At 50.1% G+C, this 12902-nt stretch overlaps 1 protein-coding gene across 7 annotated transcripts in view; it reads left to right on the forward strand.

Moving 5' to 3' along the window:
* The window catches only part of LOC127068129 (myocardin-related transcription factor A), a 182446-nt gene that overhangs the window by 107886 nt on the left and 61658 nt on the right, over nt 1-12902 (forward strand). The window contains exon 2 of one of the 7 annotated variants that reach the window (XM_051004627.1): nt 9482-9645. The exons of the other annotated variants lie outside the window; for them this stretch is intronic. The gene's annotated coding sequence lies outside the window, so the exon portion shown is untranslated. The remainder of the gene's footprint in view (nt 1-9481; nt 9646-12902) is intronic. 7 annotated transcript variants of the gene reach the window in all.

A 12902-nucleotide genomic window follows, 5' to 3' on the forward strand; every position in this document is an offset into this window, starting at 1 on the left:
GGAAGGACAATAAGCACGACTTGATAGTTATTGTACATAGTCCAGTTCGAGTTCTCTCCCGACGAAAAGAAGAAGAAGAAGGGAATAAGAGTCTTCAAAGGAGACGCTCCCATTACCGTCAGAGATGGCTATCCTCTCGATCCTCTGGTAAAATTAACGGAAAGGAACTGATCTAACTGTATTCCTTTTCATTCGATTTGCCGATTAATCCTTTTGAAAGAGAAAAAATTTTTCAGAAATTCTGTAAGAGTAGCAAGTAATTGTTCGCAACTGGAAATACGTTTTTCCGTTCGAGAGGTATTAGTACGCCGTAGAGACTTTGTTTTTATTCCGCAACGACGACCTACAGCGAAGGCGCGGGAGGGAAGAGCGCCGACGCGCTTCGGACAGAGGAATCCGCAAATGAGTTTTCCGTAAGCGAGTCGGGTGGCACGACGACCTTTGAGGTCGATGCACCTTTCTCGGTTGGCGTCAAAACAAGAGCGCGACCGATACCACAAGCCGCTTCGCCTCCGACAGGAACGGTTCCCACCGTCTAGTCAGGCTTTCTCTCTCTTTCTCTCTCTCTCTCTTTCTTTTTCTCTCTCTCTCTTTCTCTCTCTCTCTCTCTCTCTCTCTCTCTCTCTCTCTCTCACTCGCGAGCCTCGGAGCACTCGAGATTCTTGGAAGCTCGCGGAGGCGCAGTGCTGTCTGGCCGACCCAGGACTGCTCGTCTGCTCGAGGCACAAATACCTACAAAGGTGGTAGAGCGTAAAGACGGGGATGAGGATGAGAAAAAGAAGAGAAGGAAACGAGCGAACAGGAAAGAGAGATGGAGAGAGGGCTCGCGCGCTACCGTAGAAAAGCTGTAGGAACGAGCAAGTAAAACCAGCCCTGCTTACTCGCTCGAGCAGCGTGTATCCGCTCGGCGGAACCCGCTCGCGTAGCGTATAAAAGCTAGAGAGAGGATAGCCGCTTCTAAGTAGCTACGTGATCAGCGATAATAACGCGACTTGGAAACGCGAAGGATCGTTTCTCTCCCTCCCTCTCTCTCTCTCTCTCTCTCTCTCTCTCTCTCTCTCTCGAATGTAGCGTGTACAAGCTATACCCTCGCTGTTGCTGCTGCTGCTTTCCTTCGGTCACCACTATCGCGGATACCTCGAATGTCTTTCGATTCTCGGAAACGAGAGAAGGTAACGGCCGCGCTCGCTTAACGTCCACCTGTTCTTCTCCCTCGATCTTCGATCTCTCGCGATCCTCCGTGATCCTTCGCGCTCGCTCGACGACTCGTACACAGTATCGTGCTCGACGATACAATGCACGGGGACGTCTTCGTTCCGCTCTTGAGAATTTTATACCTTTTCCTTCCCTTTTTATTAGTTTTCCTCGTCGAATGCGACGAAAGGACGTGCGCGTTAACGCGAGCGACGACAAAACCTCGGAGAAAGCAGAAGAAGCCGGCCTACGTAATGCCCTCGACTAATAAATATCCTTTCTCGTTCGTCCTTTCGTTGCTTTTATATTTACGTTTCTCGTCGATCGCTCGATTTCTTTTTCTTCGCGCCAAACCGACTCGCCGCCGATCGAGTTCGAGTTCGAGTCGGATAGTTGCTCCGAGCGAAGGCATTTAAAGCGTTAATGGCCTTTTTTGGTAGCATCGCTAATCTCTCCGCGGGCGGGCCTGCTACCTCCATCTGGATGCTCGCGATGCCGCGTCTATCTTCGAAGAGATTAATCGTCCTGCCTGTCGTAAACTCGTAGTAACGTTAAAACTCCTGGTATTACGAATCTCAGAAAAAAAAATGTAACGGAGATCTTCGTTTTACGATATACGAGCTCTTTCGAACAATTCAAAGGACTCGTCCAAGTTTCGGAAACGGTTTCGAAGTATATCCGAAATGCTGCTGCGTCACTGCGAAGGATGCAGTTGGCCGATTTCTCGGTCGTTGTCGGCAACAGGAGTCGTGGGTGATTTACTTCGCAGAATGCCGGACTTTGTCGTGGCAGCACCGCTGCTAATGATATACCGCTTAATTGGCCTCATTCCTCGTTCGTTGCCGCGCCCCGAAACGAATGTACGAAAATAGACTTTACCACTCGCGACGGACGTGGACCTCGCCGTCGCCGTCGCCGTCGTAGTCGTAGTCGTAGTCGTAGCCGTAGTCGTAGTCGTCGTTCGATTTTCTTTCTTCGTCCGACCGTGCTCGCGTCGACGGAAATTGGCGAGGATCCTGGTCGGAAGTCGACGATCGACGAACCGGTTGACAAATGCCGCGACGCTGCCAGATTAAACTCTCCGATCATCTCGAACGGCATAAGGATATTCACCTTCGTCGAGATAGGACGGAGCAACCTTTGGTTTTCCATTTATCCGGGAACAAGTCTTAACAAGAATGCTGTTTGCGCTGGTACGAACACGCTACCGGCTACAGTACGTCCAGTTATATCACCCTGGGAATATCTTCTCGCTACACCTAGTTAAAGAACGATTTTCCACGTTCGTCGACCAACGTTCGAAATTTCGTTGAAATTTTTGAAAATAATTCGGTGATACAAAAGGGATCGATTCGATTTCTAACAACGTTAAAACGTGCTCTTAGGGGACACACGTCCGATACAATAGAGCGGCGATCGTTTATATATCGAGAACTCGACTGGTCTTGGACGGGGAATATCTTTCCGCGCGTTGCCGATTTAAACCGCGATTTTGCTCGTTGCAAGCTCGAGACCGGGGTCCCGGGATTCCAAGAGCATCCATCAGGGCTCGTCAAACCAGCCGACGCATCAGTGGATCGGCATTCATTGGTCAAGGAGTGAGAGAGAGAGAGAGGTAAAGAAAAGAGAGGAAGGAAAGAAGAGTTCTCCTCGTTGTCCTCTCGTCGTCGTCGTCGTCGTCGTCGTCGTCGTCGTCTACCGCAAAACCTCTTCTACTTCTGATTCTCCTCTTAGTTCTATAGTGCGCGCGTATACTCGAGAGAAGAGCGCACACAACGCAACGGACTGAGGCAAAAAGTTGCGAAAAAATATGCCGGCACAATCAGCTGACAGATCAGCCGACGCAGTAAATATTCTCATCGAGTCGACGAACGCACCGTCGTGCGTACGGCGTCTTGTCAAAACTAACGACATTCTCGTGAGCGAGGCACTACCGTCGAGCGTTGCCGAGCGTCGTCGAGACTTTCTACGGGACGATTCTGTTAGAAGGAGAACGTGAGACGGTCTCCTAAAAGTTTACGTTTAAGCGCTCGACGTACGTACTCGAAATACATATATAAGATTGATCGGACACACGCTAATTGCTCGGTAGGAGAAACGATACGTCCGGGATAGGTCGTATCCAAATAGGTCGAGAAGATGGCCCGTTAGTCTGACATTTCGTCAGCGGAGATAGACGCGAGGCAGATCGTGGCTACGTTTCGTAAGGTTCGATAATTCCGCGGAGGGAAATCGGCGCAGAGGAGTAACGAGAGTCGCTCGGCAAGCGGATACGCGGCATTAGGGCCTCTTGATGCGATGATAATAGGCCCGTTTTACTTGGGAGCGGTAAGAATCTACGATGACAGGTGGATCCGCTAATCGTTTGATGGCCTTCGCGGAGAAAGACGCTATTATCCGCGCGGAGGACTGTCTGTCACCCTCGTTTGCTCTTCCGTCGCTGACGAAACCTGCTATGATAGCCGTAATCGTTCCTAACTGCTTGATGGCCGGTAAATGGATGATAATTGTGGCTAGGCCTAGCGTTCTCCTCCGCGCAAGGAATCTTACAGGTGCTGCTGCGCGTCGTTCGGTACGAAGCCAAGAGAAACGACCTAAGGATTCTCGACTCTCCGCGCAACCCGAACGAACAAAGGTGCGAATAGAGAAGTCGACGGAGCGAGACGTTGTCCCTATTATCGCGCCTACCATCTACCGAGTTCTTCGAATCCTCCGACTCGATAGCACGCGCTCGCTCGAAAAGTTTATTCCTTTATCGGGCTGATATCTCGAATAACTTTTACTCCCTCGCTTCTTTTTACGCGATACGCGCGCCTTCGGCCGTAATGGCCGGTACTCCGGTAACCCAAGAATCCCCGTTTAGAAGCGCTTCATAAATCAGAGATTAACAGAGCTCGTCATCGGGCTTGCTTCTTTAAATGGAGAACGCGTTGTTTCCGATCGCTAACACGACAAGAGCCGATCGTTTTCGGGAGGGCCCACCGACTCTGTCCAAACTGGTAGTTGCATCGGGAGAGTGGAATACGCGTCTCTCGGTTGTTGTACGGCGTACGATGCGAGCGAACGACGACGACGACGACGATACCGTGATTTGCTATCTGCACGTGCAACGGAGGATCATCTTTTTCTGACAGCGAGCTCGGAAGAGTAGCCTGCCGGTCTGCTCCGAGCGGTATCGGGAGGGAAGGGGTAAAGCGAGTGAGAGAGAGAGAGAGAGAGAGAAAGAAAGACTTGGCACAAAGCGTTATCGAGGAGAAGCTGGTCCAGACGGCATAGCACTGCCGGTTAGTTGTCTCTCGAAGCACGTTTTAGCCGGGACTACCAGGAATCGTCCGGACTACCTCGATGACTCGTTCCCCGTCCTCGTACCGATACCCAAGGTGGCTCTTTGGCCTCGCTTGTTCTCAACCGGGTCTCCCGGGAGCAAAGCGAACCTCTTGTCGTTACTTTTCACGCCTAACTTTCCCCATTTTCCTTCCGCCTTGAACTTTTTCGAAACACGCGGATTAAAGATCTCGGATCGCTCTCTCTCTTTCTCTCTTCTCGTCCTTTCGCCTACTCCCAGCTCGTACGATCGTAAATCTAAATAGTTTATATTTAGAGAGGGTAGGAAGGGAAAGGAGAGAGGGACGCATTAACGACATCGATTTCTTTTATATCCGCTCGAAGGATACACGCAATAAAATAATTCAAGCCGCAAAATATCCCGTTCGTCGTCGTAGTCGTCGTCGGCTTCTTCGAGTCCTATCGGTTAACGCAATTTATTCTTTTCATGCGACTCGCTCTTTTTGCGGCCTCGCGCAAGATCGTTACTCAGGAGCTGCTGCAGGATCGAGCGCGACGAGGAGGAGGAGGAGGAGGAGGAAGACGGTAGCGGGCTCCCTTGTCGGTCGGCGCGTCAGTTCGTAAGTCACCTTCGCTTGGCGACACCCGTTAGATGAGATCTCGACGGGTATCGGTCGGCGATCCTCGCTCGGTCTCCCGGATCGTAAATTCAGAGGGGGTAAAGAGATAGAGAAAGATAGATAGAAAGAGAGACAAAAGGGCTAAGTGGTAGGGATGTCTTTTTCTCGGTACAGGAGAAGGAGACGCGTTCGCATAACGACGAAGGATCGACGCTGGGTCGACGACAACGGGGCCTGTTCTATCGAGTTTCACTTGCAAATCGATTCCTAAACTCGAAGAGGACGGGACTCGCCGGTCGATATACGCGCGAGCGTATAGACTATCGCGTTTCAAGCGAGTCCTCGTGTTTTATCCGACGTTCGTTATGGCATTGCCTTAGACCAACTCGTCCTAGACCCTTTTCGATCCGATACTTTACTGCTCTGCGACGCGTGGTACCCTCGTACAGGATTCCTCAAGGCGGATCTTTCCTGCGTCTTCTCATAAACTCTGATTTATTACATTTCTTTCTTTTTCTTGAGGTTTACGCGAACGCGCGCGCGATCGACCTTTTACCGTCGCGAAAATGCGTACGCACGTTGGTTCTACGGTCGAGCGACAAAAACGTAGCTATCCTCGATAAACGTTTGACATCCAACAGTGTTCTCTCGACGTCCCATCACGCAGAGTCATAACGGCCTGTCCCACTGAAGGTATTACGCTCACGCTTGCAATTAATTTCTATCGCGTCGACCTCCTTCGGGGAACTACCGACGGTATGGTGTCTCTGGCAAAGAGAGCGAGAAAGCCAGAAGGAAAGGGAGAGAGAAAAGGAGCAAAGAAGACGGAATATCAATGCGGTTTTGTTTTGTCGCGGGATGCGCGTGACGTACGATCGTTGTTGAGGACTGCCACATTCCGCGGACATTGGCCACCGGGCAGATCCTTATCGGATCTTTCTCTCTCTTCTCTCTCCCTCCCCCTCCCCCCCTCTCTCTCTCTCTCCTTCTTTCTCTTTGCGTGGAAGCCCGGAAGACTTGCTGGCAGAAGGTCGGATGGAACGAGTTTATATATCGATCGTGTCGGTGTAGAACGTATTTTCGGGACGATCTGGCCGCCGGCGATGAACGGTACGTACGAGAATCGCTTACGAATAGCCTCTTCGCGTCCTCCTCCTCGTCGTCGTCGTCGTCGTCGTCGTCGTCGTCGTCGTCGTCGTCGTCGTCATCGTCGTCTTCGTCGTCTTCGTTGTCGTCGCTGGATCGTCTCTTTCTCTCTTACGCATCGAAAACTCGCCCCGAGCAGTACTGAAAGAGAAAGAGGAAGAGATGCTCGAGGTAGCACGGGAGGTCGCGAGAGAGCCGGGCTAACTCGTTTGTTGGTTTTTGTTTGGCACGTACGCCGACAACGCGGCCTTCCTCGATTCGATCTCGCAGCGACGCGAACGATTTTTGGAATTTTTCACGTTCGCGCTTGCGCGAGTTTCTCGAACGCTCGACGTCACTCTCCAAATCCCGGATCGTTCGTTGAGCCACCGAGTCCGAGTCGAACTCGATGATGAGTCTCGAATAAAGAGTCATTTCTGTCGATTAAAAGCATATTTTGTCGAGACAAATGTGCCACCATCGACGATCGACCAAGGATCGCAGGATATTCGTTGCGATCGTTTCCGTTTCCATCTCTCCCTCTCTCTGTCCGATGACATGAACCCACCTGGGCCATTACGTCCGACCTTCCTAGCTTCCTCCCGCTTGTCACGTAACATCCATCTATCGTATCTCTCTACGTGCGAGCTCTCTTTCTCGTAGAAAAGTCTATGGCAGCTGCGTAAAATCTCCATAGCATATTTTAACGCAGCGTCGAGATTTACTCGTACTCTTGTAAATTCCAGCCTCACCACGTTTCTCGGTAAGATTCGAGGAATGAGTATCGAGAGAATCCTCCGAGTATTTTCTCTCTCTCTCTCTCTCTCTCCCTCTCTCCTTCTCATTCTCTCGTTCTCGAGGCTACGTTTAATTATAATTGGCAAGCGTGGTCCTCGGTCACACTGGCAATTAGTCATGCACGACAATGGTATTTCTGCTGCGGAGGATGATTGATAGTAACGGATGGTACGCTATTGTCGACGTGCGTGTCCGACCGGGAGAGAAACTTGGACGAGCGCGCTCTCCTCTTCGCCGTAATGATATGCCCTTTTGTGAGAAAAAATCGAGTGATTAATATTGCCACGTTCACCGGCGCTACTCGATACACCTTTTTTCGATTTATGAATTCTCGACTAAATCACAAAAGGAGAGAAAACGAAAAATGATTCTCCGATGTTAGAGCGGAGCGTGACGAGTCGGAATGACGTAACGCACGAAATCGCCAATGAAAAATCTTCACCGGACACGAGTGTCTCAGGTCAAGAATCTTCGAAGGTCGAATCTCGAACTTTCCCCAAAGTCGGTGCTCGAAGCGTCTCGAAAATTTCTCGAGAGGAACGGAAAGCTCGCGATAGGAGCGATGAACGAAAGAGAAGAAATGGGGAAAAATAGGTCGTACGACGAACGTCGTTTACTCGAAAAGAAGCGACGATGTCGCAGAGATCCTCTCGCGCGTAGTTAGAGAGAGCGAGTCGCGGGGAGCGGGAAGACGGCGGAGGGTGGCCGGGCATTTCTCTCGACTCCGCGCGTCGTTCGTCTCTCGGTGAGTCATTCCCGGGGCCCTGGAGCCCCGCGGCATTACGGCCTGGCGCCAGTGTTGCGCAACACAAGCGGCACTCTCCTGATCAACGGGAGAGTGCCAGAGGACGTTCCAGCCTCTCCGAGTTCGCTGAAATCTACCTGCCACGTAGCGCGGAATAATTTCGCTCTTATCTTCGACAGCGTTGTTCTTACAAACTTTTCACCGATTCCTCGAATCTTCGATCGATCATCGCAACGTTATCGTGCGCTGAGAAGATAAGAAACTCGTACGTTGGCACGAGTTGGCACGAATAAAGCGCCGGAGAGTTTTTACGGAGCAGAAATAATATATAATCGTCGGTAATGAGATAAGACTTCTACCAACCTCTTTGTTCTCCGGAGTAAGACAGAGAGAGAGAGAGAGAGAGAGAGAACTCGCCCTCGACCTTGCTCGCAAAGACCACCCAAGGACTCGAACTCGTTTTGTGCTCGGAGAAGGATCGAAGTGGCCCTTCGTGCTACCGAACGATATCGCTTCGAAATTGCTATCTTTTTGCTTAAAATATGAGCCATATTTCATGAAGCATTCGGAGTATATACCCTTGTACTATATTATCCTGATTTCCATCGTAACGTTAACGCGACGTGTACGAACGGGTCAGGAATTTTATCTCCTTGCCACACGGGACAACGGAACTCGTTACGAAAATTTCCTCGTTAATTAGAATCTCCGTACTCGGCATCGATAATCGCCGAAATTTAACAGCTCGCTCTCCTCTTGAAATAATTTATTGATCTTCTCATTACTAACGAGCCGTAGAGAGATAGAAAGAGAGAATTCCGTAAGATATGGTGTGTCGTGAGTATAGCGACGAAGCTAGGTACCTCCGAAGAATAATCGCCGACCACCGAAACGATCCTCTCGATATTCCACGCGAGAACTCTTTTCGTGTTCTAATAGTATTTGTCACGCGAATGCGTTTGCACGGCTTCGATTTATAACTCGCGCCTCGCTAACGGATGGCACGGCTTTCCGAGAAATCATCGAGTTTTCTCGTTAAGACGAATTCTTGTTCGGGCTTGCGATCGATTCGGCGCTCGTCGGTAAACGCAGAACCCTTCGTACGGCGAAGACGAGGGCCCTGTGCCGATTGCCGGATCAGGAACTATAGGTGTCCAAAGACTCTCATAAATCTCCTCCTAACGCTTGCTTTATTACTCGTAATCAAGCAGCCATGAATTCTTTCGAGATCACCTACGTTATAGTTGGCGACTCGTTGCCCTCGACGCTCCACCTTTCCGCCCTTCCTTCTTTCTCTCGACGCGCTACCGGTTCGTAGACAGCTATCGTCGGCCGATATTTTATCGCGAAAGTCGTCGATCGGTAGATGGTTTGGTTTCGACTTAACAGCTAGTTCTATTTTCGAGGGATCGTCGCTTCGGTAGCCGTAGCCAGTCGACTCGAGCGAACGAAACGGTCTCCGGGATCATAGACGTTTTTCTAAAGATTCGTTTGTCCGGTCGTGCGCTGAAAAAGTAAATTAGCGACGTACGAGTACGACGAGGAAAATTAATTCCGATTAGACCTCTGCTCTCTCGCTCTCTCGCTCTCATCGATCTGGCGATCCCTGCTCCAGATACCGCGGAGCTATCTCGCGTCATTCCTCTTGTATTTAATAATCTATCCCGAACGGAGTGCTCGGAATCCTCAAAAAGAAGCCGCCCTTTTTTTCCAGCGGCGTCTAATAATCCCCCGGATAGCCATCGAAACGATTATCGTCATGTTACCCTTCCTGCTTCTACCGGCTCTCACCCATTATCGCCACTTACGAACGCGTAATCGCTTCTGGACGATGTTCCCGAGTGGAAACTGGAACGCTGCGCTCTCGAGGATTGTAAGGTACGCATTAAACGAAGATACTCTATTTTAGTTCGTGCCCACGAAAAACCTCTACCTTTTTTTATTCGGCATTTTCTTCTCGCCAATGTGCGATTAAAAAATTGTACATCGCGAGTGAGGTACAGCGATCCGAAACAGCATTTGGCAGGTAATTTAAAAAGCGTTGAAACGACCGCGACGAAACGGCGAATAAATTTAATCGAGTCAACGACCCGTGGTATTCCTCGAGATTTTCTTAGCGTATCCGAGATACGCGACAACAAGAGCAAAAGCTTTGACAACGAAAGATCGTTGCGACGAGAGGTGGCGTCGGTTAACCGCGAGAAAAGGCAGGACCGTTCGTTTTTATCGTCAAAAATGATATGGAAAGAGTCGGCGCGCTTTCAAAAATCCGTAAGACCGGCATCTTACGATTGGTGGCTCCTTTTCCCTTCCGTCGTGGCCTTCGAATGGAAGCACTTGGAGAGCGCGAGCCGGTCCGAGCTTCGATGGTAATTACCTTTACGATCAATCACAACGCTCATTATCTTTAAGAGCGGCGTTACAAGCGGCACGGCCTTTACTCGTTATAGGAGGAGAAGAAGATCGGTAACATCAGAGAACGAGAGATATACGAGTATATACGCGCGAAAGCGTCGCCTTTCGACGATTACGTACGCATTTCGTACTCGTTCGTTACTTGGTAATTTCGTTCGTTGGCGTTATCGAGAACGCCCCTCGAAAACGTACGATCGTTTCTACGAGTTCTCTCTCGATTTTGCCAATTTCTCTCTTTATTCTTTTCCTTCTTTTTTTTGTCTCGTAGTAGCTGGTACAGGCTTGGTTCGCGAACAACGATGTCTCCCGTTGTCTCCCGACGAGAAATAGCTTTCCGTCCATACTCCTCAGCCGTACGCATAGATCGGCGAAACTCTAAGCGAGTCTAGACAGGGATCGTTTTCAGAGCGAACGAAAACGCGATTAGTACCTGTCCGCGAACGATTAATAACGTCTCCTCTCGCATCCGTATAACCGAGAAGTGTGTCCGGACTTGGCGATCGACTCCCTGTCGTTCGTCGAATCCACTAATTAATCTAGGCGGATGCTCGTAATAATTAATCACGCGTCTCCGTTGTCGCGCGTTCGGCAAGCCTTCTCTGTCGGCTAGTCTCGAATCTCACGTCCATTATTATCGAAGCGAATCTTTTTCTCGATTCGGAGGAATTCGCGGTGGTACGCCTTTCGGCGAACGTTTCCCGATCGGAAACTCGTCTAGTAGAACGATGATTACGTTCCTTCTCCCTTCCCGCCGCATCTTCCTTTAGCCTGTGACGGTGCTTAGAAAGAGAGAGGAGGAGAGAGAGAGAGAGAGAGAGAGAGAGAAACTCTCTCGCATTAGAAATAATCGTCGGCTGTCACGAGGCTCACCCGGCTGACCCTTTCCATCGTATATTTCGCTCGGTAATAATTGTCAGTGATAATTCATTTCGTCCGAAAAGGTTGGGTGTATATTATCGTGCAACGCATCAATTACCGCGACTGATCGCCAATTTTATATATACACACATTAGCGATAATTGTTTCTGGTACGTGCATATACGTGTACACGCATATACCCCGAAGAATCAATCGATTTCTTTGGCACTTTCGAGCGACGCTGCCACGGAAGAAATTCGTCTTTCTTCGAGCGTCTTCGACGCGCTCTTCGACGGAGAGAAGGAAAATCCCGAAGCACGAGAGCCAGGCGATCCTGCACAGACACGCGGACAGGTGCATCGCTCGCAAATAACAGTAATCGAGTGCGCGATTTTTCGTCGTCGCGCGGTAGCTTGTAATTTGAAAAATCTATCGGAGGCGTCGCGCCTAAGTATAATAAGAAGGCGAAAGGGAAATAATCGTCATCGTCCCGAGGCACGGTATCGTGGCACGTGATTCGACGTGTCACGAGCAGGCATTTCCGCAGCGTTCGAGTCATACGTGACACGGTCTCTCTCTCTCTCTCTCTTTCCCTCCTCGACCTTCTTCTGTCTCTCCTCTCTCTTTTTTTCCGAACCACGTGATATTTGGCATTGGAAATGCAAGACGCGAAACGCGCTCTGCACGCCGCTCACGCCCCGATCGGCGACGATTTATAAACGTTAATGGGTTAATATCGGTGGTTCCTGCCTCAGTAGTCCGACGAAACCTTCGATCACGTTTCCTCTCTCTCTCTCCCTCTCCCTCTCTATCTGTTTCGCACACACAGACGCGCGCGCGCGCGCAGCGAAAGAGGGATCGGATCGATGGGACGAAAAAGTAGCCGACCGACGGAATAATCCATGACTTCATATTCCCTGCCCTCGAACGGATAGTTTTCTCTCGCGTTCCAGAGCTTTCGCGGTGGCCCCTCTCGGCATTCGGAGTCCGCTCTAGCGAGAAGGCAAAAAAAAATATTTCCGAAGAAAGACGCTCGCTTCGAGTCTTCCCTTTCTCGTTTATCGATCCCACGAATATCGATTATTTGTCGTGGCGACAAATAATCTCTTTTTTATTTACGCTTATTTACGCTTATCTTTTTATCTACGCTCTGTCTTTTCGCACGGAGACGTAAAATTAGAGAAGCAAAGGGAGAAAAGGTGCGTGGGAAAATCGAAAGCTCGTGATATCTCGACGAGTTATACCTCGGACGTGGATAAGAAAAGACGGTAGGGTTCGGTGTGGGCCGGCGAGTATGGAAGACAGGAATCTCGATGCTTTCGACGAGAGCTTCGCTTGGAGTAGAGAACGAGGGTGCGATACGATCGATAGCACTCGTTCGTCTCCGAGCGATACGTTTGACCGGCATTCGACGGACGAATCTCCGCGCGTCAACGTTTTCGTGCTCGGACGTTGGCGCGTCGTCGTCCTGCTCGTTGTCCTCCTCGTTACGCAACCCCGAGTCCTAGTACCTCGAGCGAGGAGAAATCGTCCGATACTTCGGACTCCGTTTGCCTAAAAGGTTTTACCTCGTCGATCGAGGAATAAAATTCTTTCTTTTTTTCTCTCTTTCCTTTTTTTTCTTTTTTCGTTGTTTCCTCCACTCTTTGCCCCATACCTTTGGTGGACAAGGCGAGAAGCATTAAAGCGCGAGTATATCGGTAGCGAAAGTATCTTCTTTATACTTGGGAGATATCCGGTCGGTGAGTTACCGCGTATGAACCTGTTTGCGATCGAAAACTTCTTCCCAGCCGGCGAGAGAGAAGAAAGGAGACGGAAGGATGGTAGGTATGCTCGCTCGGCAGATCGGAGATAAGCCTTTC

This window comes from Vespula vulgaris, chromosome 1 (assembly GCF_905475345.1).
Source record: "Vespula vulgaris chromosome 1, iyVesVulg1.1, whole genome shotgun sequence".
Taxonomy (NCBI): Eukaryota; Metazoa; Arthropoda; class Insecta; order Hymenoptera; family Vespidae; genus Vespula; species Vespula vulgaris.